Raw genomic sequence first — 25,230 nt, forward strand, 5'->3', positions numbered from 1 at the left:
ATCCCAGCTGATTGGGAGGAAATGGGGATTTTCCCATGGAGTGGGGTGAGAGTGGAGATTTTACAGTATCCCTCCCCTGCCATGCCCACCAAGCCATGCCACACCCACCAAGCCACGTCCACAGAACTGGTAGTAAAACAATTTGAATCCCACCACTGGGTTGTAGCATTACTCGTATAAAATCTGGCAGTGGACGAAGCAATGAAAAAACACATACAGAGAGAAGAGCAATAAAACAACATAGGACATTTTACTGCAACTCTAGTTTGTTTCTAATACCAAACAACAATATATAAACTATTTGCTCTTAACCAATGCTGTTTTGTTAAGAAGCTTTGGTTGCCACTAACATTGCAACAATCCCCCAGGCTTCCTTCTAACATCTTACAGCAATACGAATAATAATCCTAATAATGGGTTTTTAATAATTTGAGTTCTACTTTTCCTAACAAAAACGTTCTGGAGCCTTTTCTAAATCTGATTCTGGTTATATAGCATTTAAATCTTATATGCCCCCTAAAGAGCTCATTTCTCATAGCCATACAAGATGCAACACCCTGCCTCTTCTCCAAAGCTGAGATGAAAGCTAACCACCCAGAAGCCCGGCTTCCCGTTTATAATTATTCATTAAAATGCATTTCTTCCATCTGCCTGAAATTATTTATTTTTTCCAAACATTCCTTTTTAAACAAAGAGCTCCACTCCACAACCCTGACATTACTAATTACTAATTTCCTTCTGAAACTGCAACACACATACGCACACAGACAGACACACACAAATGCGTACAACCCGCATCCCGCTGAAACTGTTCTTCTTTCCAAGTTTCAAATGTGGAAGAATTTGTTTTTCTGTACTAATTGGTAGTTGTGGGTAGGAGCTACAGTTAGGTCTCTCTCCAGCCCTCGGAATGGTTCTGAAAGGTGAGAAACAGCTCCAGTTTCGCCTTCTTGAAACTAGTTTAGACTTCTTAGCTGAAAGCGTCATCCTTGAAGAATAGGGTAGACCAGGAGTGTTCAACCTTGGCAACTTTAAGCCCTGTGGACTTCAACTCCCAGAATTCCTCAGCCAGTATGGTGTTGGCTGGGAGTTCCCCAGCCAATTTTCACAAATCTGGGAGTTAGTCCACGAGTCTTAAAATTGGCAAGGTTGGACACCCCTGTCTAGCCAAGCCATGGATCTCAATGCCACAATTTTTGCAGCTTTGGAATCTTTTCTTAGGCTGCTAAAAATCAGGGTGTGTGATTTTCCTACCATTTGTAAGCCGTCCAGAGTTACCCTGTGGTAAGACGGGCAACCAATGGACTTTATAAATAAATAAAATGATAAGAGAACAAGAGAAGCACAGCTCAACACAACACAAATAAGAAACATAATATAACATAATGTTGGAAGTAATATCCATCTGGGTTCAGTTCCAAGTGGGGAGAAAGTCACTGGAAACATGGAGACTGTTTGGAAATATGGTTTTTAATGGTGGACAGGACCATGGTTTGAGGTCCTGAGGTGGGGGGGGAACAGAAGAGATGCCGAGAGTGCCTGGGTTTTATACCCTCTCTGGGCTTTTGAATTTGAGCTTATATTCTGATTGATTGTCGGACTCCCATGGGGACATGCAGGGGCAACTCTGTAGGCTGTCCCGGGCTTGGTTGAGCCTCTGCTGGGTGGTGATATAATGAAAGGGCTTTGGGATTCTTATTATGGTTCTGCCTGAAGGAGGTAGATCTTTGTCATGTAGAATAGACTGGCTCAGGCCTTAATGGCCCATTGACAAAGGTGTGTGTGTCGGGGGCTGAGTTTCTGCCTCCCTTTTAGGGGAAATATTCTCCCTTTTTAATAATTCCTAAAATATCTCATTTTCCTAGGACGGGGGTGGGTGCTAACTTCCTACAATAACATAACTTCCTACAATAACATAACATACCATATAACAGATTTGGGGCATGAAATACATAAAAATGTAATGTAATCAAAGTATCAAAGTAGATTTTAGGTATCTTTTAGATACCTAGCCTGATCATCAAAAATGGTGCCCATTATTAGGATTTGAAATGGTCATGCTTTGCCACTACAAAATATATATCTCTGAAATTTATGCACGGTTTGTTCAAGTGCAATTTACAGGAAATGTTACCGAAAACCAGAAAATTGGTCTGCAATTTTTTTTCTTCATACAGGTTTGTTTTGAAGTTCACAATAATTCTTAACCTTTTTTCCTGCTGCTAAAAGACCTCCTTCGCAGCGTGTGTGTGCGTGTGTGTGTGTACGTGTGTGTATGTGTCTATGTGTTTGTGTGTCTGCGTGTCTGCATGCAAAAGGCAGCAAATGAAGAGAGCTGGAAAGTACCATCCCTCACCTGTATAGGATTCACCCATTAGAAATCCTGTTTGTACATCTCTGCGCTTCACCTTGGAGACGTGAGCATCAGCGAAAGGCATCCCGCTAAGGAAAGCTAGGTTGCGCCACCTTGAACATACTCCAGCAGGAAACAAACTGTAAAACCTCGTAAGGATCGACACGTCAACACCCAAGGGTTAGGTGCCTGCTGACTCCACACATCAGCGTAAGATTTGCCATTTCCTACCGCTCGTTGTCTTTTCGTCAGCCTGTCACAGACTGTGTGATCAGAGAATGTCACTCATCCATGCGCTAAGGCATTTGCATGTGGTTTATATGATTGAGGAAAGTGATACAACATGTGTAAACCTTCACACACACCCTTCCCTTCTTGCATTGAATGTATATCAGCATTTGCCTTTCTCCTGGATGGGTAGTAAGGAATTAATGACACTCAATTCCAGAAGAAGTGTCCTTCGATAACTATAACAGAATAACTGAATTGGAAGGGACCTTAGAGGTCTGCTAGTCCAACTCAATGGTGAAATTCAATTTTTCTTTACTACCAGTTCTGTGGGCGTGGCTTGGTGGGTATGGAGTGGCTTGGTGGGCATGGCAGGGGAAGGATACTGCAAAATCTCCATTTCTACCCCACTCTGGGGACAATCAGAGGTGGAATTAGCTGGTTCTCCAAACTACTCGAAATTTCCACTACCGGTTCTCCAGAACCTGTCAGAACCAGCTGGAGTTCATCCCTGGTCCAACCCTCTGCTCAGGCAGGGAATCCTATGCCATTTCAGACAAATGGTTTTCCAGTCAATTCTTAAAAACTTCCAGTGTTGGTGCATTCACAATTTCTGGAGGCAAGTCATTTCACTGATTAATTGTTCTAACTCTCAGGAAATTTCTCCTTAGTTCTAGGTTGTTTCTGTCCTTGATTAGTTTCCACCCATTGCTTCTTGTTTTGCCTTCAGTGCTTTGGAGAATACCTTGACTCCCTCATCGTTGTGGCAGCCCCTGAAATATGAATCTTCTTTGATGATGATGAAGCCACTTTGGAAAAGGTGGCTTGTGAAGATGGTTGGAGATATATTCTCTCCAAAGATGGGAGAGAAAAATATGGAGGAGGCTTGGGTTTTTATTGCTTTGTTTAAATTTAGTGCTTCAAGTTTAATGTAGATGCTGCAGACCAAGTATCCCATCTAATATTATATATATATATATATATATATATATATATATATATATATATATATATATATATATATATATATATATATATATATATATATATATATATATATATATATATATATATATATATATATATATATATATATATATATATATATATATATCTCCCAGGTTCAAATCCCAATAAGGGTATGGCTAGCTGATGAGAGCTAAATAGCTTGAAATAGATCTATACTAGTCCCCCTTTATTTATTTATCAGCACAAATACAACAATATATATGTGTGTGTGTGTGTGTGTGTATTGTATTTGTGATTTGTTGTATTTGTGACACTAATTACATATGTGTGTGGGTGTGTGTGTTTGTGTATTTGTGTATTTGTGTGTGTGTGTGTGTGTGTTGCATTTGTGCTGATAAATAAATAAAGGGAGACTAGTATAGATCTATTTCAAGCTATTTAGCTCTCATCAGCTAGCCATACCCTTACTGGGATTTGACTAAATATCTTGAAATAGATCTATACTAGTCTCCCTTTATTTATTTATCAGCACAAATGCAACACAAATGTAACAAAGGCAACAGTAAAAATAATGGCTTTCTGTCTGGATGGACTCTTGTGATGAGCCGATAGACAGACAAAGGAAGCAGTGAACTTCCTCCCATATTTGGGCGTACCAGGGGTTGTGACTTTATATATATATATATATATATATATATATATATATATATATATATATATATATATATATATATATATATATATATATATATATATATATATATATATATATATATATATATATATATATATATGTAAAATAAAAATGAGTAAAATAAGAGGGTTAAGAATGGTGAAATCAAAATGAAATACACTAGAAGGGGGAAATAATATATGGTGAGCGGTATCGATTGATGATTGCTATTATAAAGAACAGACAGTTCCTGTTCATATTGTATTGCATAAATGTGGTGTACATCTAAATTTTGTGTGTGTGTATTTTACATGTTTGTTAATAAAAATCTTTAAAAAAGAAAAAAGAAAAATAAAAGAAAAGACATACATAACAATATAAAGTAATTATACAGCCTTTTGTATCGGCATTCATGTTGTAGTTCTCCATTCTCCATTGCCTTCCTATTGATTTTACCTTCTCTAATAATATAACAACAGTAGTACTAACACTTGTAATAATATTAATTGTTAATATCACCAAATAATGATACATTTCTACCAGGGCTGAAATGCTCTGAAGCCTTCTACTGGTAGTAAAAAAAAAAAAAATGCTTTAAAAAAGTTTTTAAAAAAAGTTCTGACGATCAGCTGTGTGACAATCAGCTCTGCTGCGAGATTTCTAGTGAATATAAATCATGCAGTACAGCTGATTGTCGCGCAGCTGATCATTGGAATTACTGATTCACCTGAACCGGTAGCATTTTTTTACTACCGGTTCGGATGAACCGGCCTAAACCGGTAGCATTTCTCCCCTGATTTCTACCCTTTGTGGTCTAGTTTGGAAAAATAGTTCTGCACTTCAGGTTCAGCCATTCAGAAATCATACAGAAAATGTACAGCTAGTCCTCGAGTTTCAAATATAACTAAGGCCACCATTTCGGTCGTGAAGTAAAACATTTGTCAAGTGGGTTTTGCCCTGTTTTACACCTTTTCTTGCCACCATTGTTAAGGAAATCACTAAAATCATTAAATGAATAACACGATTGTTAAGTGAATCTTGCTTCCCTGCCGACTTTGCTTTCAGAAGGCCACAAAAGGGGATCACGTGACACGCCCCCCCAGGACACTGCAACCGTCATAAATATGAACCAGTTGGCAAGTATCTGAATGTTGATCACATGACCCCAGGTATACTACAATTACAAGGGTGAAAAGGGTTACAAGGGTGAAAAATGGTTATAAGTCATTTTTTCAATCCTGTTGTAATTTAGATCAGTCACTAAATGTTGTAAATCGAGGACTGCTTGTAATGACAGCCACACTCAAAGCTGACGTGAAATCATAAAGCCCATTCAGAGTTAGGTAAAAGCTTCTGGGCCTCATTTGAATGGAGGGATCACATGATCCTATTTTGGGCTGGTAGATATGGGAGTTTGCAGAGTCCCACAGTCCCATGACCATAGCTTTCAAGGTTTCTGCTATTCTGTTATTCTGTTTTTTTGCTGGTTTCTGGCATTTGCTCCTGGTTTATGACAAAAATGACCTTTCGGAAAAACAGGCTCATTTAATGACTACTGGGTTCTCCTAATGACCACCACAAAAAGGTCCTCGAATTGAGCAGTCATAAGATGATGCCATGACTTATAACTGTAATCCTGGTCTTAATTATGGTTATAGGTCAAGGACTACCTAAGAATGAATAGATTTGGATGAGAGAATAAAAAAAATGGGTTACCGTATTTTTCAGAGTATAAGACGCACTTCCCTCCCCCCCCCCCAAAAGTCCTCCTAAAGTCCCCCTTGTTTCCAGAGTGGGCATGTGGACCAGATCTAGGCACACCATAGGCCATATCTGGCCCATGGGCCTTGAGTTTGACACCCCCAATCTAAGGGGTTGCCACAAAGAAGAGGGAATCAACCTACAGTATTTTTGGAGTATAAGACGCACTTTAGTTTTGGGGAGGAATATTCTGCCTACCAGGTATTCATCTGGCTAGTCCCTAACCTGGTTATCTTCATCACATTAGTTCGCTCACTGGTTTTGAGGTTGGGGATGATAGGGACTGTGCTTCTAAAGCCCAGCTGATTGTTGGAGGGAGCAGCAATTAGAAATGCAGGCAAAGCACGGAAGATTGCTTAGCTCATGTTTGGGCTGAAAAACAGCTTCAGAAGCACAGCTGATCCTCAGAGGGATCTAAAGCAGGCAAAGTGGGGAAGGGGTAAGAGAAGGCAGCAGCTGTTCCAGGTAGCCATTTTGGGCATCGTGCGTCGAGCATTTGGAGGCTGAAAACGCAACGTGCAGAGCCCCAAAACACAAGCCATTGTCAGTGGCAATCTCTGCAGCCAGGAAGAGTACGCATGGAGGTTGAAGGGTATGGGCCAGTGGGTGGGCGGGGTTACATTCAGAGTGTAAGATGCACCCAGATTTTCAGCCTCTTTTAGGAGGGGGGAAAAGGTGTGTCTTATACTCTGAAAAATACGGTATTCTCCAAACCACCAGAGGGCTGAACAAGAAGCAATGGATGGAAACTAATCAAGGAGAGAAGCAACCTAGAACTAAAGAGAAGTTTCCTGACAGTGAGAGCAACTCATTAGTGGCTTCCAGAAGTTGTCAATGCTCTAACACTGGAAGCTTTTAAAGAAGGGATTGGAAACCATTTGTGTGAAATGGTATGGTGTCTTCTGCTTGATCAGGGGGTTGGACTAGAAAAGTAATAGCAAACCTTTTCAGCACCAAGTGCCCAAAATGGAATGTGCATGCATGCACGCGGGTTGGAGCACCGGAAACCTGAAGACAAGTTGGCCGGTGCACGCAGGCCTGTTTTTTGGTTGTTTTCAGGCTGTTTTTGGGGTCAGTTTCAGGGGTGGGTTCCTGCCAGTTCTAACCTCTTCTATAGAAGAGGTTCCACAAATCTACAGTGCCATTTAGAACCAGTTCCAGCTCCCTCCCCCGGCCTGTCCACACATCATCATCAAGATGAAGAGCGAGAGGAGGAATTCTGGGAGTTGAAGTCCACAAGTCTTAAAGCTGTCAAGTTTGAACACCCCTGGTGTTTTTTTCTAAAACGTTAGTGGTGCAAGGGTCTTATAACTTGACAGCTTTAAGACTTGCGTGCTTCAATTGCCAGAGTTCCTGAGCCAACATGACTGGAGGAGGAATTCAGGGAGTTGAAGTCCACAAGTCTTAAAGCTGTCAAGTTTGAACACCCCTGGGGTTTTTTTCTAAAGGGTTAGGGGTGCAAGGGTCTTATAACTTCACAGCTTTAAGACTTGCGTGCTTCAAATGCCAGAGTTTCTGAGCCAACATTTTGGTTGCTAAGCAAGAACGTTGTTAAATGAGTTTCACCACATTTTACAAGTTGGTCACGCCCACCCAGTCACATTGCTGGCAAGCCACTCCCATCCGGTCATATCGCCAGCAAGCCACTCCCACAAAGCAGGCCACACCTACAGAAGAGGTTCTAAAAAATTTTGAAACCCATCACTGGTCAGTTTTGAGTCAAAAAAGACCCCAAAACGGCCTGAAAACGGCCCCCAAAATGGCCAGAAAATGGCCATTTCCAGCCCCGGCATGAATGAGTGTGCCGGAAACCAGAAGAGTAGCTGGCAATAGTGCACGTGCCCACAGAGAGGGCTCTGTGTGCCGCCTTGGGCACATGTGCCATAAGGTCGCCATCATGGGACAAGAAGATCTCCAAGGTCCCATCTCTGTTCTTCCGAGCTGCATGGTGCTGAGGTAGTATAGAACAAGGAAAACACTGTGCATGTTTTCCTTGTTCTATATCAGGCATACCCAATCTATAAAGCAGCTGTGAGTACAGAGGTATACACAAATTCTCTGATGTGCTAAAATCACAGCGAGGGGCTGTTTGGTTATTCTGAACATGCTCTCTGCCAGTTATCTCTTTCACAGCTGGAGAAGCAATCCTACATGCAGATGTATGAGGCTCTGTCACATGGAGGCCAATGCAACGAGAAGGGAAATTAGCCAATTGCCTCTATGGAGGGAGAGGTCAAGGCAGCTTAATCCCCATATGTGTTTTTTTTAATGCATCGGGAGGATTGTCCAGACCCTTCAGTACCTTTCTCCAACCAGGATGTCCGTGAGATCTGTTGGCTTCCATTCCCAGCAACTGCCTTTTCCTGGCTTGCATATTTAGAAAATAGAAGTTCATTCATCTGAAAGGCATCCAGGCTGCCGTGGGATAAAGTGAGTGTTCCAATCCACTTTTCAAACCCTTGGCGTGCCCAACATACTACACTTTTCCGTCAGTCATATTTTCCTTCTGCGGTAATGTTCTACTTTTTTAAAAAAGAAAAAGAAATGATCCTCTTAGGCAATGCTTTCCAGGCAGAGGAACATCTCATATGCCTTATGTCTGCTAGAAAGCCCCTGGTCCATTACGGAGCATTTTGGGGATATCATGTAGGATGTACATTTTTTTCCCCACAACTCACGGTCTGCACAAACCAATGGCAAAGGGAGGTCAAGCACATAGCTGTATATACTTTATCCCTTTGTACATTGCAGGCACATACAATGTGCACCTCTATAACTGTCTGGTTTGGTTCTGCAACCCAACAAGACAGACACAGGCTTCAGAGGATAATTAGAACTGCAGAAAAAAATGATTACTGCCAACCTGCCTTCCATCGAGGACCTGTACACTGCACGAATCAAAAAGAGGGCTGTGAAAATATATACAGACCCCTCACATCCTGGAAATAAATTGTTTCAACTCCTATCCTCAAAACGATGATAATGAGCACTGCACATCAGAACAACTAGACACAACAACAGTTTTTTCCCCCGAATGCCATCACTCTGATAAACAAATATCACTAAGGCTGCATTACTATTACTATTAATTTTCTCATCGTTTCCTATCACCCACTCCTCCCACTTATGACTATATGACTATAACTTTGTTGCTTGTATCCTTAAGATTTATATTGATTGATTCCTAGTATGATTTGATTGCTTACTTCTACCCTATGACTATCATTAAGTGTTCTACCTTATGATGACAAATGTATCTTTTCTTTTACGTACACTGAGTGCATATGCACCAAAGACAAATTCCTTGTGCGTCCAATCACACTTGGCCCATAAAGAATTCTATATATTGACCAATAATCCAATGGTTCTTTCCTATGTCTTTGTAGCACTCTCTGGGTGGTTTACAATGGAAACACTATTTGCATATTGCCCCCTACAATCTGGGTCCTCATTAGAGTAGAATATGTGAATGATCTACAATTGATGTCATTAGACTGGACATGACTTTCTGAGCCTTTAGTTGCTTCTATTGACAGAATGAGGTGACTAAAGGTGATTTCTCTTCTTCTCTGTATCTCAGGGGGATTTATTGCCCTCAAGTCTTGGGAGAATTCTTGGAATCATGTGGAAGTTGTCACAGAATAGGCTCTTTCTCTGCTCTACTGATCTTCTTGAGTAAAGGTCTGCTTTCAGTGGAGAGATGGTACAATAGGGAGCAATCTGATGAGTTCCTGATTACTTCTACAATCTCATTCTTCCATAGTGAGTATATGTGTATATATAAATAGGTTCAAGGGATGTCTTTCTGAATGCATATATGGGAAAGGACCAAACTTCTAATGCTGTCATTGTCCTCCTCCTCCTCCTCCTCCTCCTCCTCCTCCTCCTCCTCCTCCTCCTCCTCCTCCTCCTCCTCCTCCTCCTCCTCCTCCCTCCTCCTCCTCCTCCTCCTCCTCCTCCTCCTCCTCCTCCTCCTCCTTTCCCTTTGAGTGTTAAGGGAGATACATTCAGTATACAGATCAAACGTTTTCAGTTCTACAGAGAAATTATTGAGTCTATCATCTGCATCTCCAAAACTGTCTCGTTTGGCTCTGCAACCAAACAAGACAAACACAGACTTCAACGTATAATTAGAACTGCAGAAAAAAAACAATTGCTACAAACCTGTCATCCATTGAGGACCTGTAAACTTCAAGAGACAACGCTATAGGACACTGCACACCAGAACAACTAGAAACAAGGATAGTTTTTTTTCCCCTAATGCCATCACTCTGCTTAACAACCAATTCCCACAACACTGTGGGATAAATAAATATAAGTAAAAATAATTTACTAAGACTGTATTACTATTGTTCTTCTCTTCCTTCCTAGTATCTATCTCTCTCCACTTATGACTATAATCATGTTGCTTGTATCTTTCAATTTATATTGTTTCCTAGTATGATTTGATAGCTTATTAGTAACCTTGACTATTCCTGTGCTTGTATCTTTTTATTCTTGATGAATGTATTTTTATTCTCCTTATGTACACTGAGAGCATATGCACCAAAGACAAATTCCTTGTGTGTCCAATCACACTTGGCCAATAAAGGATTCTATTCTATTCTATTTATGTGACATTTGTAAGCAAAACGTGCTCTTTCACTAAGTTAGAAGATCCATTCCCTCTTTGGGGCAGCAGATCTGACATTATCAGTCTTCTCTGTATGGAAACTCTAATAATCTTCTGACAAACTCCAGCATTCCTGTGGATACAGTTTGAAAACTAATGCCAGGCTTCCCAGCTGGAGTCTTCCAGATGTTTTGGACCAATGTCATAATATCTAGCCAGCACGACTTTTCTACCTCGATTCAAAATGAGCAACATTCTACAACAAAATGTCTTTGTTTCATTTTTAAGAATGCAAAAAGTCCATTGCTATTTTATATGCCACAAAGGATATATAAGAGCATCTCAATTTTGTCTCTGGGGATGTTTTTTCCCCCTGACATGGAGCTGTGAAGTTCTACATGGGACATTCCTATGAAAAGAACTTGAAATACTAGAACTGAAGGTTCTCTGGGACATACATATGATTAATGGGACAATCATACCGATAACAAAAGCAGGAGGAGGAATTGCCATTTCTCGGTCTCTAAGGTCCACTTTTACTCACATTCAGTACAAACAGCTGTAGAACTTTTCAACACAAATTCCTCTGTTTCCTTGATGTAGGACAATCTCCAGAATGCTAAAAATTCCTATTGTTTCCTTCCTCTGTGATGTTTGTTTTATAAGATATCAGTCCCTAGCATCAAGTCATTTCCTCTGTATCCCTCTTTTTTCTCCTTGGGGCTCAGAGTAGGTTGCTTCTGTAGTATCCAAAAGATAGTTAAGTATTGTTGGAAGAAATCTGGGTTCAGTTCCAAGTGGAGAAAAAAGACACTGGAAACATGGAGACTGCTTGAAAAGATGGTTTAATGGTGGACAGGAACACATAGTTTGAGGTCCTGTGCAAAAAGGGCACATGGGAGAGAGAGGGGGTAGGGGGAAGGGAGGGAGAAAGGGAGGGAGGGAGAGGGAGATAGGGAGAGAGGGAGAGAGAGAGAGAGAGAGAGAGAGAGAGAGAGAGAGAGAGAGACCCTCTCTCAGGCCCCGCATTGGAGCTTCCTGTTCCTGTGAAAGAAATGTATTCTGACTGGTTGTCAAACTCCCACGGGGTCATGCAGAGGTAACTTTGTAATGTCTTGAGTCCCAAGTTTAGTTGAATCTTTCTGGGTGATATAATCTCTCCAGGTACCATGTGGTGAGTTCTGTTGCTAGATGGGTAGAGGGCAAATCCTATCATGTCTTTTGTGTTGTAGATAAGCTGGCCCAGCATTTCTGGGGCTATTAGCGAAGGTGGGGGGCTGCTTTCCAAGAGCATGTTGTTTCCCCTTTTCTCATCCAAAGAGCTATCATATTCTGCCTTTTTAATATTTCCTAGAATATTCCATTCTTCCAGGAGAGAGGTGGATGCTTCCTACAGTATCATCTTGCTTGCATGAAAATTTCTGCAAAACCTATCATCTTTTAAAGGGACATCTAGAGGACCTTGGAAAAGAGATGGAGGAGCTAATGTACTAAGAGATATCAACACAACATGAATTTCTCCTGAGTCTCCACATCTTTTCTACATCGTGGCGACCAAAACTGAATGCAGTATTCCAAGTGTGGCCTTACCAAGGCATTATAAAGTAGTATTAACACTTCACCTGATCTTGATACTATCCCTCTATTTATGCAGCCTAGAACTGTGTTGGCTTTTTTGGCAGCTGCTGCACATGGCTGGCTCATATTTAAATGTTTGTCCACTAGAATTCCAAGATCCCTCTCACAGTTACTACTATTGAGCAAGGTACCACCTATATGGTACCTGTGCATTTTGTTTTTCTTGCCTAAATATAGAACCTTACTTTTAATATATTTTGTTTTGAAATATATTTTGTTTCTAATTGGCCAACTGCTAGCTTAAATGTCCCATTAGTAATGTATGGCTGTGAGAGTTGGACCATGAAGAAAACAGAGTGCCAAATAATTGATGCTTTCAAATTGTGGACTTGGAAAAGACTTTTGAGAGTCCCTTGAACTGCAAGGAGATCAAATAGCAACAGCACTTAGACTTCTATATTACTTGACACAGGGGTGAAATCCACTTACCTTTGCTACTGGTTCGGTAGCAATGTAAGTGCGCGCAGGCTCACTTGCTCACCGGTGCCACCTCCACACAGGTGCAGCACCTTCCACGCATGCGCAGAGCAACAAAATTATTTCCGGGCAGGTGGGCAGAGCCTGCTACTGAGCGTGCCTGGCAAGCGAGTAAGCAAACAGTGAGGTAAGCGAACAGCGGAGGGGGGGAGGGAATCCATTGTGCCACGCGATTTAGATTAGCTAGAAAGCAGGAATGTTCTGCTTTCTCGCTAATATAAATCATGTGGCACAGCTGATTGTCGGAAAAACTGGCTCGCATTTTTCTTTACTACCAGTTCAGGCGAACAGCTGGCATCTTTGCTACTGGTTCGGGTGAACTGATCTGATCCGGTAGCATTTCACCCCTGACTTGACAGTGCTTTATAGCCCCCTCTACATATTACATATTCAGTATATTTCCCCCAACAATCTTGGTCCTTATTTGACCAACCTCAAAAGTATAAAAGGCTGAGTCAACCTTGAACCAGTCATTATTGAATTCTTGTCAATGAACAGAGTTAGCCTGCAATACTGCATTCTAATCACTGCACCACCATGGCTCAAACCAGTGGTGGGTTTCAAATTTTTTTAGAACCTCTTCTGTAGGTGTGGCCTGCTTTGTGGGAGTGGCTTGCCAGCCATGTGACCGGGTGGGAGTGGCTTGCCAGCCATGTGACTCGGTGGGCATAGCCAATTTGTAAAATGTGGTGAAACTCACTTAACAATGCTCTTGTTTAGCAAAAAAAGTTGGCTCAGAAACTCTGGCATTGAAGCATGCAAGTCTTAAAGCTGTCAAGTTACAAGACCCTTGCACCCCTAATTCTTTAGAGAAAAAAACCCAGGGATATTCAAACTTGACAGCTTTAAGACTTGTTGACTTCAACTCCCCCAATTCCTCCTCTCGCTCTTCATCTTGATGATGTGCGGACGGGCGGGGGGAGGGAGCTGGAACCGGTTCTAAACGGCACTGTAGATTTGTGGAACCTCTTCTATAGAAGAGGTTAGAACTGGCAGGAACCCACCCCTGGCTCAAACACAGACACAACTTAGTGATTGAACAGCAAGCTGTTTTACACTGCTGTTATTTAAGATGTTAAATTTTATCTTTTTCAGCATCTACATATTATATTTTTAAACTCTAAATTTACTAAGAGTCACTGATTTGATTTGATTGATTTGATTTATTCAGTTTGTATGCCGCCCTATTCCTGAGAGACTCAGGGCAGCTAACAATCAAAAAGGGAGGGGGGTACAGAATAAAAATAAAAAGACAAACAAATTTTAAAAACCACAACAGTCATAACCTCGGATGGGGCTGAAAAATTCAACAGCCCCAGGCCTGCCAGAACAGCCAGGTCTTAAGTGCTTTGCGGAAAGCCGGAAGGGTGGTGAGGGTCCGAATATCAATGGGGAGATTGTTCCAGAGGGCCGGAGCAGCCACAGAGAAGGCCCTCCCCCGGGGAGTTGCCAGTCGACACTGGCTGGTAGATGGAATTCGGAGGAGGCCTGGTCTGTGGAATCTAATAGGTCTTTTGGAGGTAATTGGCAGGAGGCGGTCTCTCAAGTACCTAGGTCCAATACCATGTAGGGCTTTAAAAGTAACAACTAGCACCTTGAAGCGTGTCCGGAGACCAATGGGCAGCCAGTGCAGCTCTTGGAGGATAGGTGTGACGTGGGTGTACTGAGGTGCACCCACAATCGCTCACGCGGCTGCATTCTGGACAAGCTGAAGTCTCTGAATACTCTTCAAGGGCAGCCCCATGTAGAGCGTGTTACAGTAGTATATAATACACTGTTGTATTATATATGTAGTTTATAGTGAACATTGTCTATATAGTAAAGTAATATTTGATGTTTAGTAGTTCTGACTTCAACAATGCATGGATGAGAAAAGCCAGGTATAAAACTGAATTCCAAGAGGAAGAAGCACCATGAATCATATTCCTAACATTTGATGAAGAATGGAAAAGGCAAGGAAATTTCAAAAAAGTATAGTTTTTAATTTATTAATAATATCAAGGGATTTGATGATACAGAACAATGTTTATCAACTTCAAGATGTTTGGAATTCCTGGAAATTCTTAGTCAGCAGCATAAAATCACTGAGGTTGACAAATGTTAGTATAGAGCACAACACACAAACACACACACACACACACACACACACACACACCTGGCCAACTGTTTTAAAAAATTGTATCAAGACATGAGGCAAAGATTGTCTGCTTGCTTACTTTAAATGTACACCATATAATGGGGAAAAATTGGACTGGAAAATGGAATTAAAATTGCTGAGACCCACAAATAGTTTGAAATGTGTGGGTGACACCCTTTTCATGGCAAGAAATGAAGAAGGATATCCAGTGGAAGGTAAAAAATAATGCAGATGTGTTCTCCTGCTCAATATTAAAAACAAACAAGCTAGCAAACAAAAGTAATGCCACCTGGAATTAAGCAGCTGGAGACAAAATAGTAGCACTAATAGACTTTTATCTTCTTAGCCTTAGAGATTGTGGAACAAAGAGATGTCTGCTACCTGGGAGAAAAACCAATAGGCTCGTTCACATAGTCTTCTTGCTTTAGCTCCCACCTGGGCCTCTTAGTATTTGTTAAGCATCTGTTCTCATGATGAAGCCTTTACCTCAGGACCATATCAAGATGGTGGAAAACTAGTTTAAACCACTGGGAAATGGATCAAACCTTCATGTATGCAAGCTTATAGGAGCCCCGGTACAGCAGTGGTTAAAATGCAGTATTGCAAGCAAACTCTGCCCACAGTCTGAAGTTCATACCTGATGGGTCTCAAATTTGACTCAGCTTTCTATCCTTTCAAGGTTGGTAAAATGAGGATCTGAGATAATTGGGGAAAATATACTGACATTGTGAACTGCCCACACAGTGCTCTAAAGCACTATGGTTTTTTTTAAAGAAAAGATTGGACAACTATTTGTCTGAAACGATATAGGGCCGTGATGGCAAACCTATGGCACGCGTGCCACAGGTGGCACATGGAGCCATTTGTCAGGGCGCGCAAGGCGTTACTCTGTCAGATTCCCTGAAGGCTCTGGGAGGCAAAAAAGAACCCTACGAGCAAACTGGAAGTACGTCCCCGAACTTCCGGTTTGCCCATAGGGGCATTTTTTTTGCACTCTGGAGGCTTCAGGGAAGCTCCTGAAGCCTCTGGAGGGCCTCCAAGGGAGCAGGGGGATGTTTTCACCCTCTCCAGGCTCCTATAAAGCCCCTGGAGCCTGGGGAAGGTGAAAAATGCACGCCAAAAATGGGGGTGGAGTGCTGGTCCTGCGTGCATATGCGTTTGGGTCATGCACATAACATTATGGGTGTGGCATGCCTGCGCACGACCCCCCTGTGCTTCTCCCACTTTTGGCACACAAGCCAAAAAAGGTTTGCCATTACTGATATATGGTTTCCTATGTGAGCAAGGGGTTGGACTAGAATACCTCCAAGGCCCTTCCAACTCTGTTATTGTGTTAGCATATTCTAGTATACAAATCTAGGTGCTAATGCTATTGCTTTTTTATACCTCATGGAGAAAGAACCCCAACTAGCCCTTTGCAGGGCTTTCATATCAGAGGTGGTATTCAGCAGGTTCTGACCAGTTCTGGAGAGCCGGTAGTGGAAATTTTGAGTAGTTCGGAGAACCAGTAAATACCACCTCTGGCTGGCCCCGCCCCTATTCAATCTCTGCCTCCTGAGTCCCAGCTGATTGGAAGGAAATGGAGATTTTACAGTATCCTTCCCTTGCCATGCCCACCAAGCCACGCCCACCAAGCCACACCCACAGAACCACTAGAAAAAAAATTGGTTACCCCAAAACTGTTCCATACTATCTGGCAGGGGTTTCTGTGCCTCCATGGTCTTTTTCCTTTGGTTGCACAAGAGAAACCAGAACCTCAATAAAAACTAAACATTTTTTGACTTGGATGAGATTTCTATTTTCCCCATGAAGATTTTTCCACCAGAACCTCCCCTGCCATCCCTACCGCATTTCCTTCTTTCTTATCTCCCATGGAAGCATGAACCCTTTGTTTTTCCCTCTTGTACATCAAACCAGAGGCCTTTAGGAGAAGCGCACTGTTCGGAAGCGGAAAAGAGATGCTGCTCTCACATTTCTTCTTCTTCTTTCACTTTGTTGGGGCTGGACGTGCTCGCTGCCTTGAGTTGCCCTCCTTGCTTTATCCAGTGACAGAGATGGTTAGTATGCAGTACTGCAAGCTACTTCTGCTGACAGTCAGCTGCCTGCAATTTGGCAAATCAAATCTCACCAGGCTCAAGGTTGACTCAGCTTTCCATCCTTCCAAGGTGGGTAAAATGAGGACCCAAACTGTGGGGGGCAATGACTCTGTAAATCGCTTAGAGAGGGCTGTAAAGCACTGTGAAGCGGTATATAAGTCTAAGTGCTATTGCTATCTTAGGAAGCCATGGTTTAATTATAGCATTCAGCACATGATGGAATCCTCTTTCTTTGACCATCTTCCTTGGGGGAAGCAAGGGCATCTGGGCGGTGGTGGGCGGGGTAAGCGCCACTTCTCCATTGCAGTGCAATGAAGATCCACTTTACTAGTGGGGAGGGGGCGTAATTTAACAACCAGTTTGCCCAGGATCAGGTTGGCCATTGCAGAAGGCTCATCCCGCATATGTGACAGACCTGGGGGATGGGGATGGGCCATGCCTCCTATTAGGAATATAATTCTAATGGTTGGGTTGGCAATATATAAATCATGTAACAATGCTATACCTGTTTCTTTAAATCATGCTGTAAAATGTGATTGGTTGCTGTTTTTCCTCAATCAGCCATAAGAGGGAGCCAGAATGATTGTTATCTCTCTCTAGTTCGTTAGATGCTAGGCTGATCTGATCTGAGTGCCGTGAGCTATTGTAAGTTTTGCAACTGCTAGCAAACTTTGAATGCCAAACTGATTATATGATTACTGGATTATGTTATTTGGATTATACTTTAACTGCAGACATTGCTGACTGACTGTCTTATCTGTGTATGACTTGGACTGTTTGATGGACTCTGATACCTCTATTTCCACAAAAGTAAAAGCCTATTTGAACTGCAGTGTCTCTATATGCTGGTTTGTGTGTTCTCCAACACAACTCTCACAATGCTTCACTGAACATACTCGCTCTCCCAATGGGGAGCTTACCTAACACCTCCCATGATGGCCAAACTGATCCTGGGCAAATCAGTGGTTCAATTATTTGGATCCCACCACTGCCATCAGTCTTGCCATCCCTTTTTTATATGACTCTTCTTCATATCAAATTTCACAAAGATGTTTTCCCTGTTTTGAGGTTGTGCTACTTTGCCATTTGGGGAGCCCAAACAAAAGACAACAAATATGTGGGCTATCAACAATAATCATATTATCTGTCTAGGGAAACCTCCATTCTAGGAGAGTTACACAGATATGGACACATATGTATGGGGGAAATTATAAATTATAAGAGAAAATAGATTGTATTTAGAAGGGACATGGTGGCTCATTGGCTAAGACACTGAGCTTTTCAATCAGAAAGGTCGACAGTTTGGCGGTTCAAATCCCTAGTGTCGCATAACGGAGTGAGCTCCCATTACTTGTCCCAGCTTCTGCCAACCTAGCAGTTCCAAAGAACATAAAAACTTCAAGTAGAAAAATAGGAACCACCTTTGGTGGGAAGGTTGCAGTGTTCCATGCGCCTTTGCCATTTAGTCATGCCAGCCACATAACTACAGAGATGTCTTCGGACAACACTGGCTTTTTGGCTTTGAAATGGAGAATGGCACCGCCCCCTAGAGTTGGGAATGACTAGCACATATGTGCAAGGGGAACCTTTACCTTTTAGATTGTATTTATGAATGAAACAGATGACTGTATTTTTTGATCTCACATATTGTTACTATCTAATTCATGTAAAGGTTAATAAAGGATTAAATGTAGATTGAATTGAATTGAATTTGAATTGAATTTATTGGTCTTGTATGCCGCCCACTCCCGAAGGACTCCGGGCGGCTTACAATAAACAAAGGAAGGGGATAAATAGACAAATAGACAAACAACAATTTAAAATACACAACATTCATAGTTACAGTGGGGCTGACTATTTCAACAGCCCCCCAGCCTGCCGGAGCAGCCAGCTCTTCGTGGCTTTGTGGAAGGCCGGGAGAGTAGTAAGTGTCCGGATCTCCATGGGGAGCTCGTTCCAGAGGGCTGGAGCTGCAACAGAGAAGGCTCTTCCCCGGGGGGTCGCCAGCCGACATTGGCTGGCAGATGGGATCCAGAGGAGGCCTAGTCTGTGTGATCTGATCAGTCTATGGGAGGTAATTGGCAGGAGGCGGTCTCTCAGGTACCCAGGTCCGATGCCATGTAGGGCTTTATAAGTAACGACTAGCACCTTGAAATGAGTCCGGAGACTAATAGGTAGCCAGTGCAGCTCGCGGAGGATAGGTGTAACGTGGGTGTACCTGGGTGCACCCACAATCGCTCGCGCAGCTGCGTTCTGGACTAGCTGAAGTCTTCGAACACTCTTCAAGGGCAGCCCCATGTAGAGCGCGTTACAGTAATCCAGTCTTGAGGTCACAAGGGCGTGAGTGACTATCTGAAGGGAATGAATATATATTACTCTTTGCCAATTCTTCATTTTAATACATTTAAATAAAATATCATAATAAAACATTACTTTATCTTCTATAGAAATTAAATAAAATACCATGTTCTATTAACAAAAAAAATTGTTGCATGTGCACCCTAATCATTGTATTAAAAGACTATTATAGAAGAACTGTTATGAATGATCGCCTAACGCTGCCTATTTTTGTTTTTTAAGACCAGACTTATTAATTGAAGATCAATAAAAATTAATCACCTAAAAATTGCCCTGGTTAATTACATAGAGTAGGAATTGGAACACGTACAGGAATTCTGCGGCACTATTTTTGGTGAGCAAATTAAAAAGTAATGTTTTGTCAACAAATGAAAATGTATAAACAAACGAACCCATTATTATTTTTTCTTTTTTTCCTTTTAGCTCCATTGTCATAGTAAAAAAATTAAAGAAATAGTGCAATATTATAAAAGTCATGGGCTAATGGCCAGGCTGCAGAGAAGGGCCCCTTTAGATGTTATAATGGAAAGAAAATAACATTTACGGGACTTTTATTTAGAAATTTTATATTGCCGCCTATTCACACATGGTGACTCAAAACAGCTTACATGAATATAAAAACAGCATATATAAAAAATAAAACAAATAGAAGAAAATAATAAAATAATAAAATAATATAATAGCCCCCCCCCCCCCGCCACCCTGGTAACAGCGCATCACCAAGCCATTTAATGGGCTCCATCCCGCTCTGGGTTCCCCAGGCCCGCTGGCAGCACCTTCCGGAGGAGTGTTAGAGTAGGGGCCATTCTAATCTCTAGAGCAATGATGTTCTAGAGTAAGGGAGCCACGCAGAGAAGGCCCATCTTCTGAGTTCCACCAGGTGTATCTCCCTAGAGGGATGGGACAAGCAACATTCCTTGTCTCCCCACTCTAGTGGGTTGTGCATATGTGACTGGCAAGAGATGGTCTCTCAGATAACCTGGTCCCAAGCCATGAAGGGTTTTAAAGGTGACAACACCTTTATTATTAAAATCATGGTGTTAAGGCTGGAGGTTTGCTGGTCTGTTCAAATACCTGATGTATATAGAATAGAATAGAATAGAATAGAATAGAATAGAATAGAATAGAATAGAATAGAATAGAATAGAGTAGGGTAGGGTAGGGTAGGGTAGAATAGCATAGCATAGCATAGCATAGCATAGCATAGCATAGAATAGCATAGCATAGAATAGCATAGCATAGAATAGAATAGCATAGCATAGAATAGAATAGAATAGCAGAGTTGGAAAGGACCTTGGAGATCTTCTAATCCAACCCCCTGCTTAGGCAGGAAACCTTACACAACTTCAGACAAATGGCTATCCAACATCTTCTTAAAGACTTCCAGTGTTGGAGCATTCACAACTTATGGAGGCAAGTTGTTCCACCGATTAATTGTTCTAACTGTCACGAAATTTCTCCTAGTTCTAAGTTGCTTCTCTCCTTGATTAGTTTCCACCCATTGCTTCTTGTTCTGCCCTCAGGTGCTTTGGAGAATAGTTTGACTCCCTCTTCTTTGTGGCAACTCCTGAGATATCGGAACACTACTATCATGTCTCCCCTAGTCCTTCTATTCATTAAACTAGACATACCCAGTTCCTGCAACCGTTCTTCATATGCTAAGAATATGAAGAATATGAAAATATGTATCTTAATCAACATGAAAAATAAAGCCAACTCTAGACCAAACGTAGGTTTTTCTCAGTTGTTCTATAGTAACCATATTCACAAACTCTTATCTGTGGAGTTGTTTTTGAGAATCTTCAACCGAAAAGATATCTAGAATAAACAAATGGATTTGAACTTTTATGATTAATCACTCACTAGGATTTGTTGTCATGTCATTATCAAAATGCAGCCCTATCTTTGTATCATCGTAGCTGTGATGGTTTCCCTTAAATTGGTCTTAAGGACTTTAGGGATGGCAGAGTTCTGGGGGATTCTGACAGGACTAGAAATCTCATTTGTTTAAGGGAGGCAATGAAATAAAAATAAAGTCCCTCAAGTTGCGTTTGATACCTTGTGACTTCATACAACATGTATTATCCTTGGCAGCAATGTGGAAAAGGGTTTCCAGCTATCTTCTTCAAGATTTTTTTAAAAACCCCAGTCTAAGCCAAACTTCAGACCTGAACCTATTTAGCTTTTCATGGTCAGCTAATTTTGACTATGTTGTTCCAAGGTTAACTCGAAGAAGAAGAACAGATAAATGATTAAACAATGCAGGGTTTCTTGGAAATTTTTCATCCAAACACTAATTATATCCAATTCTCCTCAGTTTTTCAACGGAGTTAAGTGCTGCCTTTGGGAATGATGTGAAGATTTGCTCTGGTTGGGTTTATTTGCTGATGGCTTCATGGACACAGCCATGAAGTTTTATTGGCAATTGATCAGAATGGATTTTTCCATTGATTATCTTCTGGGATATTTGTTTGACTTCCCTAGTTTAGCCTACATGTCTCAAATTTCCAGATAGTGTCCCTTCATATCCAGCTCGGTTTGAGCTAGCTTTTCAAGATAAGCCACAATCTATTGGTGCTATTAAGATTAACTCAAGGTGAGGGATAGAAGGAGAGAAGAGATAGATAGATAGATAGATAGATAGATAGATAGATAGATAGATAGATGATAGATTGAATGATAGATGATAGATGATAGATGATAGATGATAGATGATAGATGATAGATGATAGATGATAGATGATAGATGATAGATGATAGATGATAGATGATAGATGATAGATGATAGATGATAGATGATAGATGATAGATGATAGATGATAGATGATAGATGATAGATGATAGATGATAGATGATAGATGATAGATGATAGATGATAGATGATAGATGATAGATGATAGTTGATAGATGGGTGGATGGATGGATGGACGGATGGACAGACAAACAGACAGACAGACAGACAGACCAGGCAATTTATAGCAGACACTTCTGTGGTTCTTTAGATGTTGTAATAAGGCAACACCAAACTGATAGCATTGATTGGCCCCAATGAAAAGTGAAGTCTTACAACTTCTAATGAGCCATAACTTCCTCATTCTAAATCTATAGAATCTTTATGTTCCCAGGCTTCTAGAAAAGACTACTTGACAGTAATACAAATTTATTTTCATTTTACTTCTAAATTTCATCATACATCATGCCCACCTGTTCATCAATTCAAGAAATTAGCTACTTCTATCCTGAATGTAATACCCTGCCGCCATGCATCCTTGGGACAATTTGTTCAGTATCACTAAGCCGGGCTCAACTTCTACTGACAGCAATGACAAATGTTCTCCATCATGACCTGTCTCCAGAAATAACTCATATATCATCCATTGACAGTTCTGCAATATTTTTGATCAGGGCTGAGTTGACTAAGATGCCACCTTTTCCATTCTATCCTTCCAAACCATTTCAAAAATGGAGGGCACCATGAGTCAATGTGGTCTGGGGGTGCCATATAGCACTGAGTTGTCTTTGATCCTATCCACTTATCCACTGCCTTTTCTTTCTTCCCTTAATCTGAGAAGCAGGGTAGTTGACAATTCTTCTCCATAATATTCCTTAGGTTTTATATTCTTAGATTTTCGATATTTAGATGCCCAGTGTATACTGCATATAGTAGTTTATATTTTAATGCTCAGCTCCATCAAGTCACCCTAACTCTACCCAGCATTAACAGATTGCAGGGTCATAAAAAGGGAGTTTTTTAAAAAATATGGTTTATATTGTAATTTAAATTGTTTAGTTCCGATTATGCTACCGATATTTATCTTACCTTTGTTTAATTCACACATTCTGCAAAATTCTATTTTTATGAATTTGTGTTCTGACCTAGGCTTCTTAAGACAGTAAAAAGCAGATGTTTAATCCCCAAATCCCTCTTTTTATTTCAACGGCTGTGAATTATGTTCATTCACAGCCTGTAATGAGTCACAAATAGTTTGTAAAGAGTCCAACAGAAGTCTGCCACAGTCCTTCGGGATGAGGCTGATAAGCACCCAAATCTATCTCCCTTGAAGCGCAGCCAAAGACCTAATTGGCAATTAGCTTTGCAAGGCAACATGGAGCACAGATTCAAAACAGAGCTTCGGAATGTAAACCAACTAGAACGAACAAAGCTGCTTTCTGCAAAGTCCCTTTGCTTCTCGTTTATCTCTTATGGGAGGGGCCAATCTCCAAGCCTTACTCCCAAGTCATCCCTTTTGTCTTAACTGTACTTGCCTTCTGGCAGCTCTGTGCATGCGTGCACTGGGAACAGGAGGAGCCTGTTCCTCTGCCTCACTGATGTCCAACTCGGTTCCACCACAAAACCGCGGACGACAAAATCGCGCTCGACGAAAGCGCGCATTTGACGTCATCACAGCGTGATGAAAAAATCGCGCTGTGATCGATAAATGTAAAAATAAAGCAAAAACCTTACCCTAACCCCCCAAACCTAACCCTAAACCTAACCCTAAACCTAACCCTTAACCTAACTGCTTTAATTTTATTTTTATTTCAATTTTTAATTTTTTTCGTCGCGCTGTGATGACGTCAAATGCGCGCTTTCGTCGAGCGCGCTTTTGTGGACCGCGGTTTTGACGGGTCACGGTCCAACTCTGGAGGCTCCGGAGGCAGCACATAACTCCAAGAAGGCCCTGGCCACCTCTCTGCCTCCGACACAGAGCCCTCGTCCGAGCCTTCCCCAGACTCCAGGAGTGGCCCTTGTTCCTCCCCAACTTCCTCACTGTCCAACTCTGCTCCCAGCTCCTCAGGCCGCCGGTGGAACCACAACAATTTTGAGGCTTGTACTCCACTCAGAGTCAGTTTGATTAGACTGCCTTACAAGCCCTGGTCATAAAGAAATAAAGCTTGCTAGGCATAATCATTTTTCATTCACTCTTATCACATACCAAAAATACATGAGTTTTTGCTTGCTGATCATTACCACAAGGGACTAGCCAGTCTTTATTTGGTGTAGGATTGATTGATTGGCTCTTCTTTCAATCCCCAATGCTCTTAGTAACCATCTCCGGATCCATTATTCAAAGGGAGCGTTCTTCTTTCCCTCAATCTTTCTCAAAGTCCATCGTTCACCTCCATACATTTCCATCGGAAAGACCCTTGCTTTAATTATGCTGACTTTTATTATCATGGAATTATCTTTATCCTTCATGATCTTGTCCATGTCATTTATTTATTTTCCCCAGCACTCGCTATCCATCTTTATTTTTGAGCTAAAAAAAAAAGCAGCAAAATAAAAAAAGAGCTTTCACTTATGTACCACTGTCTTCTGTTCCTGGATAACTCAATAAAAATATTGATCCTGTGTGCAGTTGTGGTGAGAAAGATAAATTCGATGCAAGAGAAATCATTAGGAAAGGGAAAATATAAGAATCAATATCCTAAAGTCTCTCCCCCCTCCCCAAATCTGAGTCATCCATTTTTTGGAATACTACGTACAACTTTGACCATTATACAGCTAAATAAGCAGAAAAAGATTGGCCATGGAAATTGTATCAATTTGGTCCTAGCTACAGTATTTGTGGCTTTTGGTTTGTTTGTTTAGGAATAAAAGCCAGCCACAATCATCCTATAAAAGTACTGCATATGCAGTGTGAAGAAAGAGATGGAAAGATTCCCCCCCACACACACACTTTCCTCGGTGCCTTGCAATAACAGATCTAGGTTCAACCACCCAAACTGAACAGAAGGAGAATATAGTTCTTCACATTATCTATTTAAACTGCATAATTTGCTACTATTACTAGTTGCACTTATGGCCACCAATTTATGCATTTTGAAGAGGAAGTTTAAACAACTGAGGACATCGCCTAAGGATCTCCATGGCTAGTCATCACATTAGAATTATAGAGTTTCTAGGACTACAGTGCCCAAATTGTA

The sequence above is a fragment of the Thamnophis sirtalis genome, unplaced genomic scaffold, assembly GCF_051295495.1.
Source record: "Thamnophis sirtalis isolate CommonGarterSnake01/CBP01778 unplaced genomic scaffold, rThaSir2_p1.2 scaffold_5, whole genome shotgun sequence".
NCBI classification, from domain to species: Eukaryota; Metazoa; Chordata; class Lepidosauria; order Squamata; family Natricidae; genus Thamnophis; species Thamnophis sirtalis.